The sequence below is a fragment of the Capsicum annuum genome, chromosome 9, assembly GCF_002878395.1.
Source record: "Capsicum annuum cultivar UCD-10X-F1 chromosome 9, UCD10Xv1.1, whole genome shotgun sequence".
In the NCBI taxonomy this organism is placed as follows: domain Eukaryota; kingdom Viridiplantae; phylum Streptophyta; class Magnoliopsida; order Solanales; family Solanaceae; genus Capsicum; species Capsicum annuum.
Window position 1 is genome coordinate 97334760 of NC_061119.1, and position 11465 is coordinate 97346224.

At 34.7% G+C, this 11465-nt stretch overlaps 1 non-coding gene across 1 annotated transcript; it reads right to left on the minus strand.

Annotated features, from left to right (window-relative positions):
* Positions 1-776: 776 nt before the first annotated feature.
* On the minus strand, positions 777-882 carry LOC124887525. The gene has a single exon (XR_007045295.1). It is a non-coding gene; the product is annotated as a small nucleolar RNA R71 (small nucleolar RNA).
* Between the last annotated feature and the right edge of the window lie 10583 nt (positions 883-11465).

Here is an 11465-nt window from a genome sequence, read left to right on the forward strand (position 1 = left end):
ATCTTAATTAGATCAAATGGACTTTGGTAAATATCATTTACCAAACCAAACCCCCTTATCTTATTTCATGTATTTCTTTGTTTACACTATAAGTATATACTTAGAAACCATTAACACCTATAAGTTAGAGGACTAGACTTACTCCTTAAGGATTCGACGTCAACATATGTTGAGATTTATTGACAACAATCGACCTCTACCAAATACAATGGTATAGGTGAGAGTGATCAAAATGGCGCCATTGCTAGGCACTGAGACTTAGTTTTTACTTGGACGGTGTTGGTTGTAGCTTTGGGTATACCCTTGGTGATTATGATTTACTTTATTTTTTGTTTTTGTTTATTTGTAAGTGATTATTATTTTTTCCTAACAACTATGATCCAAGAGGGACTCATCAATAATCCATCATTTGAATATATTAAACCTATGGATTATCATGGCAATAAAGAGCATGCTAGTGCCATTCAAATTCCTTTTACCGGGGTAAATGGTGTGTTTTATGTCATAAGTGTCATGCTCCAATTGCTTCAAATGAAGGGCCTCTTTGAGGGGAAATAACATAAAGACCTTAATGTGGATTTGAATAACTTCTTTGAAGTGTGTGTGCCCTTTTATATTGCCTACATCTTGTAAGAATCCATTGCACCTCTTCCCATTTTCTCTAACGGGTGAGGTGATATTATGGATTCAATCTCTTTCAGTCAGGTCCATCACCTCATGGCTTGAGAATACAGAGGCTTTCTTGAATCAATACTTCCCACCTTTAAAGATGTTACAATTGTGGGATAAAATCATTAATTTTTATTAATTCCATGGGGAGTCGTGGTATGAAGCTTGGGGGAGATTTAAGGAGAAGCTTTTAAAATGCCCTAACCATGAAATTTTGGAGAAGATGCTTTTCCAAATCTTCTATAGGGCATTGACCAAATCAGCAAAGCCATAGTGGAAAATGCATCTGGTGGATCACTTTTTTAAATCATCATATTGGGTTGCATCAAAGGTGTTAGATCAAGTGGCTAGTTTGGCTAAGGGTTGGCACATGAAGGATGCTGAGGTGGTCATAGGGGATCCCTTCTTATCCTTTGTCTGACAAGATGGAAGGTGTCAATAGGAGTAAAGAGATTCTAACATGATCAAGGTAATGTTACACCTTAAACTTCTAACCAAACATATGTGGGGAGCCTCAATCGAAAGAGTCAATGTTATAGATGCACAGGATGCTAGGGCTTGTGAAAATATGAAAGAAGGGATGCTTGATGAAAAGATGAGTTTGTTGCCTATGTATTCAGAGAGTTCATACTTTCCCTCTCAAGGGCAAAGTGGGAATCAAGGTTGGAATAATGAAACCAAAGCATGTCGAGATGCAAAAAATATGGGGTGCATTAATGAGGTTATTTTGGCTCAAATCTTGATTGGAGTTGAGGGGTCGACAAGATGGTGAAAGATATGAGAAATGACTTCTCCAAGCTACATCAAACAATTGAGTCTCATTCAACCTCTATCCAATAACTAGAGCCAAAATTAAATCAAATATTGGTACCCCTCATGGAGAGACAATATGATGAAATACCAAGCAGGATGGTGACAAATGCTATTGATACTCAAAGTGGAAAAATTCTTGGTAATGGTATGGAGCTTTATGATAATTCCGGCGAAAGAGAAAACAATAAGCAGACAAATGTAAAGAGAAAGAGTTCTAATAATGATAAGTTTAGTCCAAGTGAGGTTATAGTTGAAGCTTAAAAGATAAAAGAATGTAAAATTGTCTCCGATTCACCAATCATTATCCCTCCCCCCTTTCCTGAATGATTCAACAAAATAAGGGAAAAATGCAAAGTTCAACAAATTTCTTGATAAATTTAGCGACCTTACCATCAATATTCTTTTAATAGAAACGTTACAAGATATGTCAGGGAATGCTAAGTTTATGAAGGATTTGGTCTCTAAGAAACGGCTTGTGAAGATGAGACAATATAAATATAATTGTAGTGCCATTATGTCAAGCACGTCGGCGAAAAAAAGACCCCCGTACTTTCACAATTTCATGTACCATCATAATGTTCAAGTTTACAAAAGACTAGTGTGACCTCAAGGCGACTATAAATTTAATGCCATATGCTATATTTCACAAGATTAGATTGGGGAAACTACAACCTACCACGATGAAATTTCTCATAGTCGACCGATCCATTAAGAAGCCTCTAGGAAGACTTCATGATGTGTTGGTTAAAGTAGACCGGTTCATCTTCCTGACTGATTTTGTGATCTTTGATTGTACTTTGTACCATGAAGTTCCTATTATTCTTGAAAGGTCATTTTTAGCCATCGGGAGAGCATTGGTGGATCAAAAGTGGTGAGATGGAGTTTTGCCTTAATAATAAAGATGTCTCATTCAATGTATGTAAGTCTATGAAGCAGCCAATGGACTTACGAGTAATTTTGGTGATTGATGCCATTGATGGTGAAGTGAGGAATTATGTTGACGTGAGTTTGGTGGATGATCTATTGGTAGGGGTTTTGTGGAATTGTTAAAGAGAGGAAGTTGAAGAGTTTGATAAAATAGTTGCATCTTTAATGGGTCTTGTATCTTATACCAAGAACCTGGTAAAGTTGTACCTTGATATTAAAAACCGTGAGAGCCTACCCGTAAAAATATTCTTTCTTGAGCCAATCAAAATTGAATTGAAGTCATTACCACTCAATATTAAATATGTGTTCTTGGGAGATGGATACACTTTACCTATCATCATTGCAAGTGATCTGAAACCCTACCAAGTGAAAGCTTTCAAGTTGGTGGTGAAAAAGTTAATTTAAGCAATTGGATGGACAATTGTAGATATCATAGAAATTTCCCCCGGCATTTGTTCCCAAAAGATCAAGCTATAATAATATCATATATCAAGTGTGGAACATCAAAAGAGGCTAAATCAACCTATACAAGAAGTGGTGAAGAGGGAAATTATAAAATAGCTTGATGTGGTAGTCATGTATCCAATCTCCAATAGCACATGGGTAATCTCAGTGCAATGTGTTCCAAAGAAAAGTGGCATTACAGTAGTTAAGAATGAAAAGAATGACCTCATCTCTATCCAACTGGTGGCGGGTCTGCATGGACTATCAGAAGTTGAAATCGACCACTTCCCTATGCCCTTTATGGACCAAATGCTAGATAGATTAGCTGGGTAGCGGTGGTATGGCTTTCTAGATGGGTATTTGGGGTACAATCAAATTTGTCTTCCCCTAGAAGGCTAATATAAAACAACTTTCACTTGTCCCTATGGTACATTCACATTCAAGTGGATGCCTTTTGGTTTGTCCAATGCACCGACAATTTTTCAATAGTTTATGTTATAAATATTTACGAATATGGTTGAGGATTCGATAGAAGTCTTCATAGATTATTTATCGGTGGTGGGGAACTCCTTTGAGTCATGTCTTGAGCATCTAAGCAAGGTACTTGAGAGATGTGTGAAAACCAACCTTGTCCCCAATTGGGAGAAATGTCATTTCATGGTCAAAGAGGGTATTATTTTGGGCCACAATATCTTAAGGAAGGAAATACAAGTTGATCAAGATAAGGTAGAAATAATATTCAAGTTACCCTCCCTCCCATTTTCGTAAAGGGTGTTTAGAGTTTTCTTGAGCATGCTGGGTTTTATCGGAGATTTATTAAGGATTTCTCCCAAATAGCTCATACGGTGTGTAAGCTCTTTGAATAGGAGGAAAAATTCCATTTTTATGATGCATGTTTGAAGTCCATTAATTTCTCAAGGAGTTTCTTATATTGGCTCCCATTATTGTGGCTCCGGATTGGTCATCCCCATTTGAAGTGATGTGCGATGCAAGCGGGATTACATTAGGGGTGATTTTGGGGAAATGCAAGGAAACTCTATTTCACCCTATCTATTATGCAAGAAAGACCTTGAACGATGCTCAATGTAACTACACCATTATCATGAAATAATTGTTGGCGGTGGTATATGCTTTTGAGAAATTTTGTGCCTAAATGTTAGGAATGAAAGCGGTAGTTGTCACACCCTTTTTTTTTTACCAAAAATATTATTGATTTTAAATTTCAAAAGTGTTGTATTATTAAGTGACAAAAGGAAATTTTTTTTTTCGAAAAGGACTTCCGATAATCAAAACTTAGAGTTGCCACTTGGCATAAATCTGGTGTGGCAAGTCACCTTTGGTAATCCTTTTCAAGATAATTTGACTCTAAAATTGATCCACGATCAGAGATTCTGGTTAAGGAATTCTGTTGTCAGAGGGGAAGGTGTTAGGCATCCCTCAGTCCCGTGGTTCGACCACGGTTGCTTCGTAGAGTATATTGACTAGTATGACACTATGAAATGTACAAGACAACAAAACATATAAACAAAGAAACAAACAATCAAAACTCCAAAATACTGTCCAGTCCAATTTATAACAAACCAAAATAAAAAGGTGGAAATAAAAACCTAAACTATCTTAATTACCCTAACTATGCTCTACCCAATACCTCAGGCCTGGATCAAGAACATCCTTTGCATATACCATACTTCGGGGCATTCCCCAATAAATAAGTACATAAGATCTCGGGGAATTACTTGGTGAGATAAATACATTTTTTTCAATTTCGTGTGATAAAATGAAACAACCTCAAACAGAATAAATCAATCGCTCTACAATCATCGATTTCTACCACTTGCCTACACAAACCTAAGATTTTCCTATCAATTCTTGGCCTAAAATATGTACCATCAGGTTTGTCAAGATTAACATAAATTTTAAATCAAATCACAATCAAAAATCAAATATTTTCTTTATCAACTTTCAATTCCCATCCTAACTTATTCCCAATTGAGTTTAAATCATTCAATTATTCAATTCAAACAATCAATATTAACAATCTTCTACGATGGTCCAAACATATTAAAATCAATGAAAATAATGTCCGCGCGCCATGAACTTACCACATAAAGTATCACACAATTAAAATTAATCGAGAATGAGAAAGAGAAATGGACCTCAATTGAAGCTTTTATTATGCCAAATTATGCAATTAAAAGACCGAGCCCGATCCAAAAACCTCAAACCGAACCTCAATCCATGAATCTGCCAGCTCGAATTGATAACCTCAACTCCTAAAAGACTCAAAACCAAGCAGAAACTCAAGTGAGCGATTAAATTATTGACTTTTTTTCTCTTTGAAACATTTTTGACTCTATTTTTCTTGGATCTCATCACTTTTCTTTCTTCTTGACACATTTTCTTCTCCTTTTATTTTTTTAATTTTTTGACTCTACTCTTTTGCTCATCACTTTTTCTTGAACTTTGCTGACTCTATCTTGATTCCAAAATAGGGGTATGAAAGAAAATAGAACTAAATCTCAAATGGGGTAAACAAAGGATGACACAATGTTTGGATAGCAGAATGAAATGCCTTCGTCATATCAATCCTTAAAAATGCAAGAATCATCATATGCAATACAAAAGTGGGAGATGAAACTCATTTATGATATTGTTTACAACACTAACTTTAACTGAGCCTATGCGTCACTACTTCTCCTACATTTGTTCAGCATACAACTCCATATTTGTTGTACATCCCTTACATTTAACGACTCATGCTTTTATAGAGCTAATTTTCTTTATGTTCCTCTTGATATAGGATCACACATCCACTATTTAAACTAATTGAGACATGCCTTTCAATTAATGACCAATTTATTCTTATGATTCTTAAAATGATTGCCTTAATATTCAAAGAAGGCTTCAGGTTGTCACCAAAAGTCTCAGTACTCTACCTATTTTCTCAGGTGCTTTTTTCTAACTTTAGCCCTCTGATTAAAAATTCATGCTTAAACTAAATTTTAAGATCTAGCTAAAAATTCCCCAGCATGTCATATCATTAGAACCAACAAAAAATATATTGTGTAAAGAAAATAAACCAACAATACATATTAAACACAAAGGGTAAAGGGACACTCCATTTAATTAAAACAAAAGATAGAAGAGTTTGAATATAAATGACAAAGGGACAAAACAAGATAGATCCCGAACTACAACCCTGAAATAATTCAAATAACAGAAAAGAAAACAAAAAAACTACCAGACATCTTCCTAGTAGGGAGAGGAGTGATTCTCAATTACTGAGCCTAATGTCTTAGCCACTGGTTTGCATATTAGTATGACTAGAGCTTCCACCACTGTCAGACACATTCTCTTTAATAAATAAGTTCTGGATCTCCATGCTTAACTCATTTTTTCCCACATATTGTGCATTATCGTGCGTTGATGAAGGATTCTGTGTGACCTTTGTAGTGTCAATATTTTGTACTACGATTAATTTTTCTTGAATCATCCTTTTATTTTTCTTTTCAAAGAACTAAAACCTTCAATATTGTGACCATGAACAATAGAATGATATGAAAATCATACATAAGGAACAAAATTTCTTATATGTGGATTAGGAGTACACCCAAGGAGAGGAGTGATCATGTCCAACTCTCTTAATCTCTAGAATAAACTCGCATACAATTTTCCAATTGGTGTAATATTATCCTTTGACTTTATTCTCTTATCAAACTCCATCCTCGATTAAAAATTAGACATAGAAGTTCCTTGGTAAATATATGGGGGTCGAGGATGATGTTGAGCGACTGGTGCATACTATTATGGATAAGAAGACGGATAAGCATACAACTGGGCATTGTTCAAAGGATACTAAGGAAGGGGAATAGAATATCTTGGATTTTGAAAAGAGGAACCTTATTGTAGGTGAGTATGTGGATTTGATGTGTAAGGTTGGGATTGAGACTGACAATATTGTTGTGTTGGACCTCTTGAGCTCTGCTTTTCCCCTGGAACGACAATAAGTACGTTTTCTTTCTTCTTTCTTTTAGTTTTCTTTAATTTACTGCAATATCGTCCCAAATATTTCATTGCATCCTCATGTCCATTATGCTCCTCAAATTTTAATATCTCAAAGCTTGGAGGAAGGTTGACACTTGAAGATATTCCCTAGTCTTTATATGGAACGTCTTCTTTACCCGCAAGTCCTAGGGAACTTTTCATAGCATTTTCTACACTCTAAATTTTTCCAACCATTTTTTCTTATTCTTCTAGCATGCCAAGCTTCTTTGTAAGAAATTTTAGTGGTCCAGTTAACTTAAAAATAGGCTCAGATGTATAGCAATGATCATCAAGAGTATTGAACATAGGTTCACCAACGACATGGGTAAGCACAATCAATGGGCGAATAGCAAATGTGGAATCTTCAGTAGAGGATGAGCAACAAAATAACAGACGATATGTGGTTTTATAAATGTATTAGGCTTATACTAAGGAGCTAGAGAAAGAGTGGAGAAAGTATTAGGATGTAGTTAACGTGGAATAAATTCTGATGCATGTTGTGGTGCATCAACAATAGTAGTAAACTGACTTTGCTATTTTTGTGGAAAACTCAAGGTATTTGTAGGATCAATAACAGTAAATGGGGGAAAAGGCACCCCACTGGACCAAGCTCGGTGCATTTTTGTTATTTTTTTCCTTATACTCTTGCTTTAAACTCTCATTTTCTTGTCTCTTTGTCTAATCCATGATGTCACTCTCTATATCCTTATTGGACATAACTAACTCTTTCTTACACTTGGTGTGATATAGAAGGCCATCCAAAATGTCACAAACCAACCACCTTAAACTAACTGAATAAGAGATAACAAATATGTTAGAGTTCAACACTTTTTCAAAACCTCTTTTTTCCTTTTTGAAAAGATCATCGAACCCTAGAAGGGAGCCTACATATCTTAATCCTAAAAGAGGAGAATCCAGTCTGCATAGTTCTTGAAGTTTGTCCACAAAATGACCAATCAACTCTCATTTTTTTCTTGGAACTTTAGAAAAGAATGAAGTAACAGAGTGTCAAAAGAATTGACGAAAATCTTCTTGCATTTTTCAGGTTTAAATCCCTATATAAAATAAAACCTCTGATTACCAAAGAAAAATCTTTTTGGGTCTTCAATGTTTAATTTCATACGTAAATAAAATTTGAAGCTATTAAAGCAACATCTTTTTGTGATTTTCTTTTAAAAATGTTTATAAAACACTTACTCTAAATGAAGAGTGAAGAAAATATTTTTGAATTTTTTAAATAAGACCACCGAACCCTAGAAGGGCTGCCTATTTATCTCACTCTTGAGAGAGGAGAATCTTGTGTGCGTAGTTCATCCAGATTGGACAATTAAAGATTAAACAAATAACTGAACCCTAACTTAAGAGACACAACCACAAATGGATGATAAAATATCAATAAAATCTTTCTTGAGTTTTCAATTTTGATACTTCAGATAAAAACAACTCCAACAACTATGAAAGAAAAATCTTTTTGGTATTTTCATTATATGAAATGTGCAAATCTTTTACCATATTTTCTTTTGAATTTTTTCTTTTATAAAAAACTCCTACTGAAAAGAAATCTTTTTTTTAAAATTTTTTGAATTATGAATGCCTGCTAAGGAGAACAAAAGAAAAATCTTTTGATGTTTTTTGATTTTTGAGAAATGAGTGAAAAAGGTAAGAATTTTTTTGAATTTTTGAATTGTGAAAGCCAAAATTCATAAAAATCTCTAAAAAAACTATGAAACATTTTTTGACTCACTTTTTCCTTTTTTTGTTTTTCCTTGCCTACACACTTTCCTTTAATTCTAGCATATGCTTTCCCCAAATCAGTCTGTCAAATGACCTTGTTGCCCTCAAAGATACAAAGTTAGTATGTAGGGATGCATAAGTGGTGAGTCTCCTACAAACGACCAAGAAGGTTCCACTAGGTCTTTATATAATGTAAATAAACATGACCTAAAGGCTGGGATCCACTTACAAGGCTGTTGGGGGAAGAATATGATTGATAGTGACTACAATTGCTTTCCACCTACTCCATACGTCAGACGACTCCCTCTCCTAAAATAAGGGTGACTCAACTCTAGTTCGGGTACACGACATGTACTTCGGGACTTGTTGTGAAAGAATTGACTCGGGGTAATGCATATGATGTCAAATATAAGGTGGTAACACATAAGAAAAAACTTTAAACACGTAGCACATACGCATCCAACAATGATAAAACAATAACACAAATAATAACACAAACAGAATATCTATACACCTATAATGTTAAACTAAGCCGATAAAACACAAAAAATTAAGCTCGAATACTAAAAAATCCCCAGCAGAGTCGCCAGAGCTGTCACACCCCCTTTTTACCCCAAAAAATTTATTTTAAGTTTGAAAGGATTTTTATTATCAAGTGACAAAAGAAAACAATTTATTTTGAAAAGGACTTTTAATAATCAAATCTCAGAGTCGCCACTTGGCATAAATCTGATATGCCAAGTCACCTTTGAAAATCCTTTTACTAAATAATTTTTGACTCATACAAAACTGGTCCACAAATAGAGATTCTAGTTAAGGAATTCTGTTGACCAAGGGGAAGATGTTAGACACCTCTCATTCTCGTGGTTCGACCACAGTCGCTTTGTGAAGTATATCGGCTAGTACAACACTATGAAATGCATAAACCAAATAAAACAAACAACACATAAAACAAACAATCAGATAGTCAAAACTCAAAAATAGTATCCAGTCTAATTTATTACAAACCAAAATAAAAAATACTAAAATTAAAACCTAAATTATTCTAACTATCCTATACTACGCTTTACCTGATGCCTCGAGCCTTGATCACGATCGGTCTTTCTATTACCAAGTATCGTGGGGCATTCCCCGCCAATGAATACAATTTTCCTCGGGCATTCCCTAGCCAAATGAGTACAAGGAATTTAGATACGATGAAATAAAGTCATTCAACACATTAAAATGTTCAACAATCCACAATCCCTAAGTTTTTCCTACCCGACCTAAGATTTGCCTATCGATTTTGAGCCTAACACATGATGCTATAGATTTTGACAAAATTTGCATTCATTTCAAATCAAACAACCATCAATGAATCAAACTAATCAATATTTACCTTTTCATCCATTTTTTAATTCCTGCCCTAAAATCCTTCTCAATCAATTAACCAATTCCAATATAGAATCAACCAATCAAAGCTACGATAATTATAGACTCTAAAATATTCTATCAAAAATTATATCATCAATCACCATGAATTGGGCAAATCACGATATCAACATATCATTTTAAGATAAAAATAGAAAAAGATAGAGTTGAAGAATTGGTTCTCAATGTTATTTCAAGTGTGAATTATACGATTAAAATGGAGATTTTTGAATCTGGAACCACGTACAAATCCTCAAACTCAAACATAACCGCCAGTCAACTATTTAACATCATCAAAAGAGAATTCAGGTTTTCGATCAATTTTTCGATAACCATTTAATTGGAAAATAGAGCTGGGTAATTGTGGTTGTGTTGTCGGAGATCTGGTGATCTCAAATCGCCGTATTTTGGATTTTAAGGGTAAGTGGGTAATTTCTAGTGAGGAGCTTGGTCGCTGGTTTTTTATGAATTTTTCTGTGAGCTGATTTAAGGGGGTCTGATCGGTGGGTGTTCCGGCGATAGTTCACCAAAAAGTTCAGAAAACTCCCTTTGTGTTATGTCATTTTCTCTCAATATATCTATATTCCTCGCTCAATATCTTTTTTTCTCGCTTAATATGTCTCTTTTCTGATCTCTTCTATTTGTTTTTTAATTAATTTTCTCCCCTCCAGTTTACTCTCTTCTCGTCTATCCCTCTGTGGTTTCCAATAAATATCCTTAATCCCTCACTCTTCTTTTATGTTTTTGCCCACTGTGTGTGTATTTTTATTGAAAAAGAGGAGTATGTTTTGCTGGTGTATATTAAAAAGAGAGGTCGCCTATGTATTCCAATGAGTGTATGTGTTTTTTTATCTATCTTGAATGAAAATCAGGGAGTATATATATGGCGTGATATGTGTGTATGTATATGTTGTCCTCTGTATATATTTTAGTCGGTGTGCATATCTGTATATAATAGATATCTATTCTTTTAAGGGAAAAAGAGGAAGAAATATGAATTGAGTAGAGAGTGAGGCCCACATGGGTAGGGGTGTGGGGGGAGGTGTCCATTCTTTAGTGGATAAATTGGTTAATTTGTTGCCAAGTTGTTATTTTGTTGTAAAATTATTATTTTTTTAGTGAAGGGATCATCACACGGGGGGAGGTACATGTTATGGTGAGGGTAAATGTCTAAAAGTTGACTTTTGAAGGGAAAAAATTACGTGTCTATAGTGGTGCACATAGGTCATGCCTCCCTTAAATACTTCATAGTGAAGAATAAAGATAAGCCACATCGAATTAGATGGATCTTGCTCTTGTAAGAATTTGATTTTGAGGTAAAGGATAGAAAGGGTTGTGAAAATTAAGTGGCCGACCATTTTTATCGTCTTGAGAGTAATCATGAAAAGCATGGGGAAATTGATATTGATGATTCTTTTCTCGAT